Here is a 13,288-nt window from a genome sequence, read left to right as displayed (position 1 = left end):
CCATGTCATTAGATTTTCTTCTTTTATACCCTTTTTTGCCAGCCACGCTGTGGAGTACTTGGACGCGTGTGATGGAGCATTGTCCTGCATGAAAATCATGTTTTTCTTGAAGGATGCAGACTTCTTCCTGTACCACTGCTTGAAGAAGGTGTCTTCCAGAAACTGGCAGTAGGACTGGGAGTTGAGCTTGACTCCATCCTCAACCCGAAAAGGCCCCACAAGCTCATCTTTGATGATACCAGCCCAAACCAGTACTCCACCTCCACCTTGCTGGCGTCTGAGTCGGACTGGAGCTCTCTGCCCTTTACCAATCCAGCCACGGGCCCATCCATCTGGCCCATCAAGACTCACTCTCATTTCATCAGTCCATAAAACCTTAGAAAAATCAGTCTTGAGATATTTCTTGGCCCAGTCTTGACGTTTCAGCTTGTGTGTCTTGTTCAGTGTTGGTCGTCTTTCAGCCTTTCTTACCTTGGCCATGTCTCTGAGTATTGCACACCTTGTGCTTTTGGGCACTCCAGTGATGTTGCAGCTCTGAAATATGGCCAAACTGGTGGCAAGTGGCATCTTGGCAGCTGCACGCTTGACTTTTCTCAGTTCATGGGCAGTTATTTTGCGCCTTGGTTTTTCCACACGCTTCTTGTGACCCTGTTGACTATTTTGAATCACGCTTGATTGTTCGATGATCACGCTTCAGAAGCTTTGCAATTTTAAGAGTGCTGCATCCCTCTGCAAGATATCTCACTATTTTTGACTTTTCTGAGCCTGTCAAGTCCTTCTTTTGACCCATTTTGCCAAAGGAAAGGAAGTTGCCTAATAATTATGCACACCTGATATAGGGTGTTGATGTCATTAGACCACACCCCTTCTCATTACAGAGATGCACATCACCTAATATGCTTAATTGGTAGTAGGCTTTCGAGCCTATACAGCTTGGAGTAAGACAACATGCATAAAGAGGATGATATGGTCAAAATACTCATTTGCCTAATAATTCTGCACTCCCTGTATATAGGTGAAAAACATTGGAATGTAAAGTATTAACAGGGAAAACACATTATTAAATATTAAATTTGATTAAAATGATTTTCAAGTTTTAAGGTATTTCAGTGGAAATGGCTACAAAGTGTATATATATTAATATATGTCTCATTCTATTATGAAGAGAAAAAGAAGGAATGATTCAGCCCATAAAGGCTAATTACTGTAGTGTTAGGACCAGTCAATATTGGTACACCTTCTAAGTTGGTGACTGGCTAAGCAGAATACGGCCATATTGTGTGACTAAGATCCCAATTTTAAAATAAAAGCATATGTGTTTTTTTGCAGGCCTTTTTTTTAGCATTTAAAAATGTGTTGTTTAATTGCAAATGGATGTGTGCCAATACCCTCTCTCTGATTTGTGTAACAATTTGGCCTCATTGGCAGCAATCCCAAAGATGTATTTAAATGTTTTGCAAGGTGTGCTAAACCAAACTTTCGCCTAGATTACGAGTTTGGCATTAGCCTTAAAAAGCAGCGTTGAGAGGTCCCAACACTGCTTTTCACCGCCCGCTGGTATTACGAGTCAGGCAGGAAAGGGTCTACCGCTCACTTTTCTTCCGCGACTCGAGGCTACCGCAAATCCCCTTACGTCAATTGCGTATCCTATCTTTTTAATGGGATTTGCCTAACGCTGGTATTACGAGTCTTGGAAGAAGTGAGTGGTAGACCCTCTGCTGGCAAGACTTCTACCACATTTAAAAGTCAGTAGTTAAGAGTTTTATGGGCTAACGCCGGAACATAAAACTCTTAACTAAAGTGCTAAAAAGTACACTAACACCCATAAACTACCTATTAACCACTAAACCAAGCCCCCCCCCCCACATCGCAAACACTGTAATAAAATTATTTAACCCCTAATCTGCCGACCGGACATCGCCGCCACTTTAATAAATGTCTAAACCGCCGAACTCCCACCTCGCAAACACGAGTTAAATTTTATTAACCCCTAATCTGCCATCCCTAACATCGCTGACACCTACTTACATTTATTAACCCCTAATCTGCCACCCCCAACGTCGCTGCTACTATATTAAAGGTATTAACCCCTAAACCTAAGTCTAAACCTAACCCTAACCCCCCCTAACTTAAATATAATTTAAATTAAACAAAATAAATTTAACATAATTAAATAAATTAATCCTATTTAAAACTAAATACTTACTGATAAAATAATCCCTAAAATAGCTACAATATAACTAATAGTTACATTGTAGCTATCTTAGGATTTATATTTATTTCACAGGCAACTTTGTATTTATTTTAAGTAGGTACAATAGTTATTAAATAGTAATTAACTATTTAATAACTACCTAGCTAAAATAAGTGCAAAATTACCTGTAAAATAAATCCTAACCTAAGTTACAATTACACCTAACACTACACTATCATTAAACTAATTACCTAAACTACCTACAATTAATTACAATTAAATTCAATAAACTAAATTCCGAAAAAAATAAAAACACTAAATTACAGAAAATAAAAAAGAATTACAAGAATTTTAAACTAATTACACCTAATCTAATCCCCCTAATAAAATAAAAAAGCCCCCCAAAATAATAAAATTTCCCTACCTTATACTAAATTACAAATAGCACTTAAAATGGCCTTTTGCAGGGCATTGCCCCAAAGTAATCAGCTCTTTTACCTGTAAAAGAAAAATACAATACCCCCCCAACATTAAAACCCACCACCCACACACCCAACCCTACTCTAAAACCCACCCAATCCCCCCTTAAAAAGCTAACACTAACCCCCTGAAGATCTCCCTACCTTGAGCCTTCTTTACCCAGCCGGGCACAAGTGGACCTCCAGAGGGGCAGAAGTCTTCATCCGATCCGGGCAGAAGAGGTCCTCCAAGCGGCAGAAATCTTCATCCAAGCGGCATCTTCTATCTTCATCCATCCGGAGCGGAGTGGGTCCATCTTCAATGCAGCCAACGTGGAGCCATCCTCTTCAAACGACGTCCTAACGAAGAATGAAGGTTCCTTTAAATGACATCATCCAAGATGGCGTCCCTTGAATTCCGATTGGCTGATAGGATTCTATCAGCCAATTGGAATTAAGGTAGGAAAAATCCTATTGGCTGATTGGATCAGCCAATAGGGTTGAGCTTGCATTCTATTTGCTGTTCCAATCAGCCAATAGAATGCGAGCTCAATTCTATTGGCTGATTGCATCAGCCAATAGGATTTTTCCTACCTTAATTCCAAATGGCTGATAGGATTCTATAAGCCAATCGGAATTGAAGGGACGCCATCTTGGATGATGTCACTTAAAGGAACCTTCATTCTTCAGTCGCCGTTGGATGGAAGAGGATGCTCCATGTCGGTTGTCTTCAAGATGGACCCGCTCCGCTCCGGATGGAAGAAGATAGAAGATGTTGCCTGGATGAAGACTTCTGCCGGTCTAGATGTCCTCTTCTGGCCGGATCGGATGAAGACTTCTACCCCTCTGGAGGTCCACTTGTGCCCGGCTGGGTGAAGACGTCTCAAGGTAGGGTGATCTTCAAGGGGGTAGTGTTAGGTTTTATTAAGGGGGGATTGGGTGGGTTTTAGAGTAGGGTTGGGTGTGTGGGTGGTGGGTTTTAATGTTGGGGGTATTGAATTTTTTTTACAGGTGAAAGAGCTGATTACTTTGGGGCAATGCCCCGCAAAAGGCCCTTTTAAGGGCTATTTGTAATTTAGTATAGGGTAGGGATTTTTTTTATTTAGTTTTTTTTTTATTTTATTAGGGGGATTAGAGTAGGTGTAATTAGTTTAAAAATGTGTAATTTCTTTTTTGTTTTCTGTAATTTAGTGTTTTTTTTCATAATTTAGTTTATTTTATTTAATTTAATTGAATTTAATTCTATTTAGTTTAGGTAATTAATTTAATGATAGTGTAGTGTTAGGTGTAATTGTAACTTAGGTTAGGGTTTATTTTACAGGTACTTTTGTATTTTTTTTTAGCTAGGAAGTTATTAAATAGTTAATAACTATTTAATAACTATTCTACCTAGTTAAAATAAATACAAACTTGCCTGTAAAATAAAAATAAACCCTAAGATTGCTACAATGTAACTATTAGTTATATTGTAGCTACCTTTGGGTTTATTTTATAAGTAAGTATTTAGTTTTAAATAGGAATAATTTAATTAATTGTAGTAATTTTATTTAGATTTTTTAAAATTATATTTAAGTTAGGGGGGTGTTGGGGTTAGGGTTACATTTAGATTTAGGGGTTAATACATTTAATATAGTAGCGGCGACGTTGGGGACGTAAGATTAGGGGTTAATAAATGTAGGTAGGTGTCGGCGATGTTAGGGATGGCAGATTAGGGGTTAATAAAATTTAACTAGTGTTTGCAAGGCAGGAGTGCAGCTGTTTAGGGGTTAATATATTTATTAAAGTGGCAGCGATGTCCGGTCATCAGATTAAGGGTTAAAATCTTTATTTAAGTGTTTGCGATGTGGAGGGGGGGCTCAGTTTAGGGGTTAATAGGTAGTTTATGGGTGTTAGTGTACTTTTTAGCACTTTAGTTAAGAGTTTTATGTTACAGTGTTAGCCCATAAAACTCTTAACTACTGACTTTTAAATGCGGTAGGAGTCTTGACAGGAGAGGGTGTACTGCTCACTTTTTCCAGCGATCGTAATACCGGCATTAGGAAAATCCCATTAAAAAGATAGCATACTCAGTTGACGTAAGGGGATTTGCAGTATGCTAAAATCATGGAAAAAAGTGAGCCCTCAACGCTGCTTTTTAAGGCTAACGCAAGACTCGTAATCTAGCAGTTAGTGTTTACAATACAAGCCCAAAATCATTGTTATCTCTGAATCGTGGCTAACTGCAAAAATACCGGACTCTGCAATTGCAATACATGGGTATTCATGCCATATAATTGACAGAGCAAAGAGAGGAGGCAGCATTGTAATTTATGTTGACAATTCCACAAAGTTCACCCCCTTAAAAAAATCTAGCTCTCCTGCCACCTTTGATTTCCTTTCTGGCACAATAGAGATACCATGCAGTAAATCAATCATTGTTGCAGGAATCAACCACCCACCTACCTCCCCTGTGCATTCCATTTCTGACATAGCCCATCTCCTTAGTGAAACCATAGCTCAAAACCCAAAAAGTGAAATTTTGTTTTTTGGAGAATTTAATATTGATTGGCTGAATCCAAAAAATAACAGTTGTTGCACGCTATTTAAATCTTCGCAGCTAACACAATTAATCTCCCCCTCAACTCGCATAAACATCAAAAGCCATAATCATACCCTGCTTGACTGGATTCTCTCTACTTCTCCCGACCGAATCCAGGAGGCAGGTGTTTTCCGTAACAATTTCAGTGACCACTGCATAGTGTACTGCGTGCGCAAAATAAAGGCAAATAAATCCCCTCCCAAGGTTAAAATCACCAGGTCCTTCAAAAAATTTAATATTCAATAATTTCTAAATGACATCAAGAACCTCCTCTGGCACAGATTAAACCTAATCCCAGATCTAGACTCTGCAGTTGAATTCTTTCAGTCTGAACTCCTACAAGTTTGGAATTTACATGCCCCGCTGCGTAAGGTGAGAGTAAAAGGAGGACACTTAAATTGGATCACAGCTGACGTCATTCAAATGTACCAGTTTCGGGATTCATTGTGGTCAAAGCTCAAGCATACTGGCTCTATGAACGATCACTGTGTACATAGACAATGGTGAAATATATGCACTAAACAAACAAAATTGGCCAAGGCCCAATATTTCTGTGAAAATCTGAACAATAACATATTTAACACTAGAAAGTTTTGGAAACTCATAAATAACTTACAAAATCCACCATTCCATCCCAACCCTCCACTGTCAATGTGGATAACCAAACCCTGCAACTCCCCTTAGAAGTAAGAAATGCTTTTAACAATTATTTTGTCGGATGCTCCACCACCCTGATTGACAAACTAATAAATGGCATGCATCTTGAAACTAGAAATGTGGATCAGGCCCCACTAAAACAGGAAAGACCCAATATAGAGAAGTTCAATTTTAGACCTGTACCTATCAATGTCGTTAAGAAACACCTTAATAATCTAAAAAAGAAAAACCAGTCTGGACCTGATCAAATCCCAGTAATGCTGTTGAAGCTCAGTGCGCCGGCAATTGCTAAGCCTGTCACAACCCTAATTAATGAATCCTTGATGTCTGGATACATACCCAAACTCTGGAAAACTGCAAGAGTAGTGCCTATTCATAAAAGTGGGGAGTTAACATTGGTTTCTAACAATTGCCCTACATCATTTCTCCCAGTATTGTCAAATTTTTTAGAAAAATGTGTCCATACGCAATTATGCGAGTATTACCAACTTTCTAACTATCTGACCCCTGATCAATCAGGTTTTCGCCTGAATCACTCCACTACAACTGCCCTCCTAAAAGTTTGCAATGACATCCAAACTGACATGGAACAAGGAGAACTAACTGGAGCTATTTTCCTTGATTTTGCAAAGACCTTTGACACAGTAGACCATGACATACTACTACTCCCAGTCACGTGTGGTGTTCCCCAAGGTTCCATTCTCGGCCCCCTACTATTCACATTATTTATAAATGATCTGCCTAATGTCTGCAAATCCTCAACTGTACACATGTATGCAGATGAAACGGTAATCTATGCAAACAATTCCGATCTGCAGGAGCTTGAAGCAGTGCTCCAAGACCAGTTCACAGAGGTAGAAAAGTGGATATCAAAAAACAAACTCTTCCTAAACACTGACAAAACAGTCACAATGATCTTTGTAACGAAACCTAAATTACACAAATTACAAAATTCCCATCTACGCATCAAAACAAAACCCAATTGCACACTGACCGCAGTCCACTCTTTCAAGTACTTGGGTATGTAGTTAGACCCTAATCTATCTTTTGGCCTCCACATAGGAAAACTTGCATCTAAACTTTATCCAAAACTAGGGGCCCTGTACAGAAACAAATCTTTCCTCAGTCCTACAGTAAATGAAAAGATTGTACAGCAAATGCTGATGCCTATCATGGATTATGGGGACGTAGTATACGGGACTGCACCACAAACTCACCTTAATAAACTTAATACATTGTATAACTCGTTCTGCCGCTTTGTGCTACAATGTAACTACAGGACCCACCATTATGACATGCTAAAAGAACTAAACTGGCTGATGCTGGAATCCAGACGCACCCTCCATCTTTCCTGCCTTGTGTTTAAGAGCCTTTCTGGGAAGCTCCCACCCTACCTGAGCAGAATGCTCTCCCCGGCTATTCCCACCTCCTATAACCTCCGATCCAGTACCAGCACATAATTTAGTTTGCCTCAATACAAAAAGAAAGCAGCTCGATCCTCCTTTTCCTACAGAGCGCCACAGTTATGGAATGACCTCCCGCACACTTTCAAACCTTCCCCAAGTCTAATATCCTTTAAGAGATCCCTCTCTGCATATCTCAACACAGAATGCACCTGTCATGGTTGATTATATATTTCCTACCTGTTCTATGTTAAATTTTTTGCATATATTGTGTATTATTATTGTTTTTGAATTTTATTGTACCCTATTGTATCAATTGCAATGTTTTGTGGACCCAGGACATACTTGAACACAAGAGAAATCTCAATGTATCCTTCCTGGTAAAATATTTAATATAGATAAAAAATCCTGTGTCTGCTATGCCAGTGAAAGCTTTCCCCAAATCAGCTGTGCCTGCTGTACCTACCTGGTATTCCGTGACAGTCTCACCAAGAATACTCACTGGGTATCCTGTGCCTGTTGCTTAACCTGTGTCTGCTATAATAGTGACAGCATTCTTCAAACCAGCTGTACATGCTGTACGCATTGGGTGTACTGTACAATTCAAGCATCAGTGTCCACTGTTACTGCAACCTACTAAAGTATTCTGAAATTTGAATGACTTTAGTGTTCTGCCTTGGGCCTATGTTCAATCTTGCTGTTTCTGTGATCTTCAATGTAAACCTCCAACTCTATTGCTAAACAGTGTTATATTAATATACTTTTTTTTACCTCTGTGATTACCTTGTATCTAAGCATCTGCAGACTGCCCCCTTATCTCAGTTCTTTTGACAGACTTGCTTTTTAGCCAATCAAATCTGACTCATAAATAACTGCACGGGAGTGAGCACAATGTTAGCTATATGACCCACATGAACTAACAGTGTCTAATTGTGAAAAACTGTCAAAATGCACTGAGAGAAGAGGCAGCCCTCAAGAGCTTAGAAATTAGCATATGAGCCTACCTATGTATATATTGCAACAAAGAATACCAAAAGAACAAAACAAATTTGATCACAAAAGTAAATTGGAAAGTTGTTTAAAATGAAATGCCCTGCTGGAGCTTCCGGAGGAGGAGCACAGGTGTGTGATCAGGTGCTGCACCTGTCCTGATCTCTCCTACCTACAAGCTGTTGGTGTGGAACCGCGCCTAAAACCCTCTAGTTTAGGGTGGCTTGTATTGCTGAATATCACCGCTGCTGGAAACTCTATAGTGCCCTGACATTGCACTAAATAGCTGCAGGTAGCAGCCCTGAAAAAGGACCTATCATTACAGCAAAATTAATACCCTTTAAAAAAACGGTTGTTGTCACACAATCCCCTTATTAAGCCGGGGTAACCCAAGAAGAAGTGCTCAGTTAAACCAACAGGCAAGTCAAATTCCCGATCACTGCTGAATAAATTGAAACGGAGGACGGAGCTGAGAGGCGCTGCACTTATCATAAGTTGTGTGGACTCTGAGAACTTACCGCTCTCCTGTGTGCAGCTTTACTGAATACCTAGGAGTTGGAGCTGGAGTTACCTGTACATCGTAGCGGCATTGTGGCTAGACCAGTGGGTGCGGATGGTGTAGCCCGCTGTTTTTCTTTTTACTTGCATTTCTCCGCTGAAGTGGCATTCCCCCTCCCACCGGTGCTGCGTGAGGGGGGGCCACTGCTGGAGGAGACGGGTTGATCCCTGGTGCAGGGCTGGTTCCGGGAAGGATAACGTGGAGCTGTTGGAGCGGTAGTTGTGGATGCCTTCCCTCCCGCCTCTGCCTTCTTTCTTCTGCCTTTTGCCAAGGTGTTGAGACTCAGGAATATTGTCGATGTCGGCTGATGGAGTGATTGTGACAGCATATGAGTCACACCCTTGAGAGTAGCTGACCGGCTTTTCTGAAAAAGTCGCAGGAGACGAGGATATTGGTTTCTGTGTATCGCAGCCTGCTGATTTGTTTCCCGGTAATCGTTGTTTCCTCGACCTGGAAGACGCTCCCCTTCCCACCGATGCTGCGTGAGGGGGGGCTGAGGCTGATGATCGCTGGTTATCCCCTGCTCAAAACTTGGTCTATTGGTTCTGGGTAACGTAGAACTACTCCTGGGATAAAACTTGCAGTTTTGTTTTCCTTTTTAGCAGCCTCTACCCTGGAATGACTTGGCTCAGTATTGGACCCTTATTATTTGTTCTTTTTTTCCCTTTGCTGGGGTTTGCACATAATCTATAAGCTATGACAGCCAGCCTGACCTTGATAGAAATAACGACTATTTGTCTGCAAGCACTGTATAACACCTAAACTTGTTAGATCTGTTCTCTTTAGCTGCTACTTACGATAAGTTAAAACTTAGAACACCTAAGTTTCTAAATGGTATATATTTTTCCTTGAAAGTGCATGTTGTTAACTTATAGCAGCAAAATGTGAAACATTGTATTATCTTATTTCCTGAACCATTTAGTCTGTTACTAATTGATTGGGGGTTTTCGCTTGTTTCTCTCTCAGACCCACAGCATGTGTACTATAACACCGGACTACTCTATGTAGCTCTGCCTAAGTTTTGAAGTCACATCCAGCGGTGTTAAAATATACTATGAGTATTGGCCTCAAAGAAGTAAATTATATTTAGCTTAGAGGTGTGTTTGACCCTGATATAAATAACGGCTATTGGCCTATAAGCGCTTTATAATACCTAAATTTGCTAGGTTTGTTTTCTTTAATTTGTATTTATGACAACTTAAAATTTATAACCCCCTAGTTTCTAACTGGAATATATTTCTCCTGGAAACTGTATGTTGTTAATTTGTAGCAGCAAAATGTGAAACATTGTATTATCATATTTTTTGAACCATTCAGAATGTTACTAATTGACTGGGGGTTTCTTTTGTTTTTTTCTCAGACCCACAGCAAACGTATTATAATATTGGATTACCTTATATAGCTTTGCTCAACTTTTAAAGTTACATCAAGCTCTGTTAAAACATATCATGAGTACTGGTCTCATAGCAGTGAATTACACTTAGTTTAAAGGTGTGCTAATAGCCTACAAGTAATCTGGTGTGCCAGATACACACAGGCGAAATAATCTGATTACCAATTAGTTTAAAAGTACCTTAAAAGCTGATTTCTTTCTAAAATTTATAAAACATTGATCTGATGGCCTAGGACTAGGAGACTTGAGTTGTTAAACACTGTTTTTTCTGTTCTCAACTGAAAATTTAAAACGGTATATTAATCACTATTGAGGGCTTTCTTAAAGATTGTGGGCTCCACAGTAGGACCCCTTCTCTGTGATATGATATATCTTATCTTGTCACCAGCATGACTGAACCTGACTCACTTAGTTCACGGTTAATTTCTCTTTTTTCTTTCTCCTTTTAGAGGAGAAGATAACATCAAACAATACACAAAAGTGTGCACTTTTCTTTTTCACATATCCCTTACACCTCTCTCCCTTCTTCAGTAGATTAGTTTGTCTCTTTCTTTTTTTTTTCTTTTTTGCTCCCTATCACAATTCACTCCCATTATTTTATGGATAAATTTCTACACACACAATCTCGCACATCTCCTTCAGTCATGTCGGCTAGACAGAGGGATAAAAAACATAAACCTAATACAGAGCCTGTGGGTGAGCCACAACTGGTAACCCAAGAATCGTCAAACTTACCTGATTCTGCTGATACACAGTCCCTAGTCTTAAATATCTCTGCTGCTCTTGCACCCAAGTTTGAGTCACTTAGAATAGAAATCAAACAAGATATTGCGCAGCTAGCTACAGAAGTCAAACAATTCTCGGAAAGATTCTCTGAAGTTGAACAGAGAGTCTCTGACTTAGAAGATCTCACTCTAGCTCAAAACAGCAAACTAGAAGCCACTTCTTCAGCCCTTGCTAAATTGCAAAATAAAGTAGAAGACTTGGAAAATCGCGCTAGGCGCAATAACTTGAAAGTAGTGGGGGTACCTGAGGGGAAGCAGTTTGAGGATTTAAATAAATTCATAACACAAACATTACCAGCATTGTTGAACATACCTCAAACGCAGCCAGTTATAGAAAGGGTGCACAGGTTAGGGCCATCACCTTTATCTAAAGAAAATATGAGGCCAAGGCCAATCATAGCTAAATTCCTGAATTACCAGGACAAGATTACATTTCTACAAGCCTTTCGTAAAAATCAACCTATATTACTAGAAGGTACAAAAATCCTTTTATTTCAAGACTATGCAGCTGAAACTGCCTCAAAAAGAAGGCAGTTGGCTCCGGTATGCACTAAGTTTATACAGCAGGGGCTGCGAGCGACAATCTTACATCCTGCCAGGTTACGACTTGTGTGTAACAACACTTTGCATTTCTTTGATTCTGCCCGTACGGCAGAATCTTTTTTCACCAAAAACTGCACACCTGAGCAGTTGAGGTGACACACTATCTAGTTTTTTTTCCCTTGGTAAAAATTAGAATAGATCTGTTATTTTTCATTTTTTCCTCTAAGATGGGCCCTTTTCAGCAAATGGGCAACATACGGCTCAGGTGGATTAGTCGTATGTTTTGGGGTTTTCCTTTTCCCTTTTTTTTTTTTTTTTTTTTTTCTCTTTCCCTCACCATCTTCCCTTCTGGAACATAGATACCTACTATAATGACTGGGATTAAATTTACCTCATGGAATATAGGAGGGCTAACTTCTCCTATTAAGAGAAAAACGATAATTTCCTATTTGAAGAAAATAGGTACTGCTATTGCTTTTCTACAAGAAACCCACTTAAAGACTCAAGAAATTCTTAAACTAAAATCTTCTTGGGTTAAGGAGGTCTTTTTTTCACCTAGTTCTAACCGAAAAGGTGGAGTTGCTATTCTTCTGGGTAAAAAACTCAAATATGAGATAATACAAAGTGAATCAGATGAGGAGGGGAGATATATCATACTGAAAATTAAGGTTGCTAATGTTTTGTATACTTTATGCAATGTATATGCTCCAAATGTTTTTAGTCTTTCATTTTGGGATACACTTCAGGCCAGGCTCATGACATGTGCAGAGGGTTTTTTAATTTTAGCTGGTGACTTTAATATGGCTCCTCAATACCCAATTGATAGAATGAGGCAGCAGCCATTAGTCAAAAAAACTAAAAGAGATAATCTCGAGGCAAAGTTGTTCTCCAGGATCTTTTCTAATTTGAGAGTTAAGGATATTTGGAGGATATTGAATCCGGATACACGTGATTTTACATGTCTCTCAAAAGCACATAAATCACTGTCATGGATTGATTTATTTTTGGTTGATGAAAGACTTTGTAAACACAAAGTATCAGCTCAAATTTTGCCTATTGTGGTATCTGATCATGCTCCAATCTGCTTTGAGATTTATACGACTGGCCTTTCACATATAAATAATCGGTTTTTCTTTCCTAAATATTTGTCTGCTGATTCTGGATTCAGAGGCTTCCTCGAAACTAAGTTTCAGGACTTTGCCTTGTTTAATGCGGAGGCTAGAGCCCGTCCTTCTTTGTTCTGGGAAACTGCTAAAGCAGTGCTGAGGGGGGAAATTCTGGCATACACCATTAGGCGTACCAAGAAATTTAAAAAACGCGAAAATGAACTTCTTCGCGCAGTTACAAATGCTTATAACTCATATCTATTAGAAAAGACGTCCCAGAAATGGGTTAAATATATTGCTGCATTAGAAGAGAGAGACTCATTCCTACTTTATAAATCTACTCAGCAGGAAGTTCGGTTTTCTGCGAAACTTTACAAATATGGGAACAAGACGGGAAAACTTTTGGCTAGACTGTTAAGGCAGGACTTAGGTTCTCAGTTAATAGATTCCCTAGAAAAAGAGGGACAGATGTTTAGTTCCTCTCAGGATCTTGTTCAAATTTTTTATGATTACTATAAGGGAATATACTCCCCCAGGACTTCTGACTTCACAGAACGTCAGAAATTCTGGGGAGAAATCTCTTTTCCAACATTAACACCTAGTCTAATTAAGGAACTTGAAT

Source organism: Bombina bombina, chromosome 2, assembly GCF_027579735.1.
Source record: "Bombina bombina isolate aBomBom1 chromosome 2, aBomBom1.pri, whole genome shotgun sequence".
Taxonomy (NCBI): Eukaryota; Metazoa; Chordata; class Amphibia; order Anura; family Bombinatoridae; genus Bombina; species Bombina bombina.
This window is presented reverse-complemented; position numbering follows the sequence as displayed.